The sequence below is a fragment of the Lathyrus oleraceus genome, chromosome 5 (assembly GCF_024323335.1).
Source record: "Lathyrus oleraceus cultivar Zhongwan6 chromosome 5, CAAS_Psat_ZW6_1.0, whole genome shotgun sequence".
In the NCBI taxonomy this organism is placed as follows: Eukaryota; Viridiplantae; Streptophyta; class Magnoliopsida; order Fabales; family Fabaceae; genus Lathyrus; species Lathyrus oleraceus.
The window spans coordinates 113152018-113155676 of NC_066583.1; positions in this window are offsets into that span (position 1 = coordinate 113152018).

The window sequence follows — 3659 nt, forward strand, 5'->3', positions numbered from 1 at the left end:
TATTCTCTTTTTTTTTGGTTCGTCGGGATGCCCTTTTTTTGCCTGGACTATTCTTTTTATCGTCCAGCGGGTCTATTTTATGCGAAGTATTTTTTAACTGCGTCTGAGTTAATAGGGGACGGGCAGTCTTCGCCATCCATGGTCGTTAGCATCAAAGCTCCGCCATAGAAAATCCTTTTAACCACGTACGGACCCTCATAGTTCGGTGTCCATTTGCCCCTGTGATCTGTGTTGGGAGGAAGAATTCTTTTGAGTACCAACTCACCGACTTGATACCCCCGAGGGTGCACTTTCTGACCAAATGCTTTCTTCATTCGTCTCTGACCGAGATACGTCAATTCTGGGTACGTAGTTCCAGCATAGCACCATTTCCCGTTGGTTTGATTGATGACCAAAGCTGAATCCCCGTATACATCCAGGGTTTTAATCTGTATATTGACGGCTTCCTCAAGTCTTAGGATACAAGCTTCGTATTTGGCTTCATTGTTGGTGCAGGGAAAAGTTATTCTGGCACCAAATGGCATATGAACCCCCTTCCGGTGTGATCAATACTACACCAACTCCGCGACCATTGACGTGGACCGCCCCATCAAACATCATAACCCATTTGGATTCAGGGTCAGGCCCCTCCTCCGGGAGTGGTTCCTCTCAATCTTTCGATTTGAGAAACATGATGTCCTCATCAGGAAAGTCAAACCTCATAGGTTGGTAATCATCAATCGGTTGCTCTGCAAGATAGTCTGACAAGACACTTCCCTTGATGGCTTTTTGTGAAGTGTATTGGATGTCATACTCTGTCAGTATCATTTGTCACCTAGTAACCTTTCCGATAAGTGATGGCTTTTCAAAAATATACTTGACTGGATCCATTTTTGATATTAATAGAGTCGTGTGAGTCAACATATACTGTCTTAGTCGGCGAGCAGCCCATGCCAAAGCGCGACAAGTTTTCTCGAGCAATGAGTATCTTTGTTCACAGTCGGTAAACTTTTGCTAAGGTAGTATATTGCATGCTCTTTTCGACCTGACTCGTCATGCTGACCGAGCACACAACCCATTGACCTTTCTAACACAGTCAAGTACATGATCAACGGTCTTTCCTCTCGGCCTGTAGACTGACCCCGATCTTGATCTCTTTCTTGTCGTCTTCGGTACCGATGTTGACGGTCTCAATCACCTCCTGATAAGGTGTAATAGCTCGGTCCTCCTGTTTCAACAATCTGGCTAACCCTTCAGGCAATTCACAAACTTCCTCAGCCCCTTCTTCGGCTTGATAGATAGGATTGTCGAAGTCATACTTGGCCATAGCAGTGTCGTTAGCAGTGAGATCCGAGTGGTCGGCTCTGCATGATGGAGGATCATGCTTTACCTTAGAATGAGAGATTTTTTTTTTTGAAAGAAAGGAAAAACGAAAAAGGAAACATTGCCATTCTTTGTAAAAAGTAAAAAAAAACTGAAAGAAAGAGAACACAAAATTGTTTGCAAAAGCCGTCCTTTATTGATGATAAAAATAATTGCGAAATGTAACTAAATGGATGGCCCTACAGATGAGTCATTACACCTTGGGCAAAGTGTAAGACTTTATTATGCATGTAATAAAAGGAGAACAATAAAAATCACTCTTTCAGTAGAGTAACCTAGACGGTTTTTTCAGACGACCAATTGTCGAGCTTTTCTCCCAGGACACACGGGCGAATCCAGCTATCTAAGTCACAGTCGCTGTCAGCCTTGTCTTCATCTGCAGCATTGACGGTGTGGGGAGAAACCAAACCCCCGCTGGAGAGAGTACCGGTTTCATTCTTCTGAGATCCCGGAGTATACCCCAATCCAAACTTGTCTTCTTTGATGACTGGCTCCACAAATTTGCCCCAGCCTTGGGCATTACCAGCTTTAACCACTTCGACAGCTTGCTTGTATGAAGAGATAGAAGTCCCGACCTTCTCAGACTCAGGTGAAAAGACAGCTTCGGGCGCGACCTCATTGATGTTTGTAGTTTCGAAGCCCTGACACAGCATCTCATGCATCTCGCCATCCATCTCCACATACTTAAATGTAGACAGGTGGCTAACAAAAATATCCTCTTCACCACACACAGTGACGATCTGACCTTCTAGTTCATATTTGAGCTTCTGGTGGAGGGTAGAAGTAACAGCACCGGCAACATGAATCCAAGGCCGACCTAGCAGAGAACTGTAGGCAGGCTGGATATCCATCACATAAAAGGTGATCTTGAACACCTGCGGTCCAATCTTAACTGGCAACTCAACTTCGCCAAAGACAGCTCTCTTAGAGCCATCAAAAGCCCTCACAACTAAGTTACTTGGCCTCAGGATGGTGTCATCGCAATCCAACTTCATTAAGGCTTTCTTTGGAAGAACATTCAGAGAAGAGCCTGTATCAACCAAAACATGGGAAAGCACCACCCCTTTGCACTCCATTGTGATATGCAAGGCTTTGTTGTGATTCCTGCCCTCAGGTGTCAGGTCATTATCGGTGAAACCTAGCCCCCGGCTAGCGTTTACATTGGAAACTACCGACTCCAGCTGGTTAACAGTTATCTCCGGTGGAACATAGGCCATATTCAGTACTTTCAACAAGGCTGCTCTGTGCGCCTCAGAGCACAGAAATAGTGAGAGAATGGAGATCTTTGAGGGTGTCTGATTTAGCTGGTCGACTACCTTGTAGTCACTTTTCTTGATAATCCTCATAAACTCATCCACTTCCTTCTCGAATGCGGTCTTAGGAGGATCTTCCTCAGTAGTAACCTCTTCGGTGGATACCTGTTTCCCTTTAGCCTTGGCAGCTGCCTCGGCTTCAGTATTCGTGCGTAATGTTGATGGTGCAAATAGGCGTCCACTGCGAGTGAAGCCACCAACCCCTCCAACATTGTCTACAGCGGAGCTACCGATGTCAATGTCTTCTTCGTTAACTTTCTGCCCCTGGCAGTAGATATCAGCCCCATAGTGCCACGGGATAGCACTGTCTTTCTCATACGGAACAGGTCCTGGTACCGTGATGGTGATTGGACCAACCAAAGTCGGTTGAGGGCTGTCAGAGTAAATTGCGACTGGTGCTGAACTTTCGATGTTCACCGCTGCTGGTTCTGTACTTTCTGGGAAATATATTGTTGTCGGAGCGAGTCTCTCGGGAACATATATTTCTTCAGGAGTGAAATAAAACGTCACTGTCGATACATCATTCTTCACCGGACAGGCCTGATCGAACTGAAGACAACCTTCATCTATCAGCTGCTGAATACCCCTTCTCAAACTGTCACATCCGTTCTCGGCAGCTTGACAATTTCTGCACTCTTCCCAACAGCCCAGGAAAATCTGTCCTTTCAGAAGTCGGTCTTTAACCACCGATAGCGAAGTCTTCACCTTAGTCACATCAGAAACCAAATTCAAAGTTTCCCCACTATCAACAGCATTAATCCTCTGCCCGCCGTGAGCCGGCATCGGGTTCTGGATAACATTAGGCACCGGAGCAAAATTGATAGCCTGGGCATCTCTCAAATCTTGTACCTTTAATTGGAGAGCCTTGCAATTATCTGTAGTATGGCCAGGTGCGTTGGAGTGAAAAGCACATCTGGCGTTGACATCATAACCTCTAGGCAAATTATTGGGATCGATTGGTGGGGCCAGAGTTCTCAATGTAAC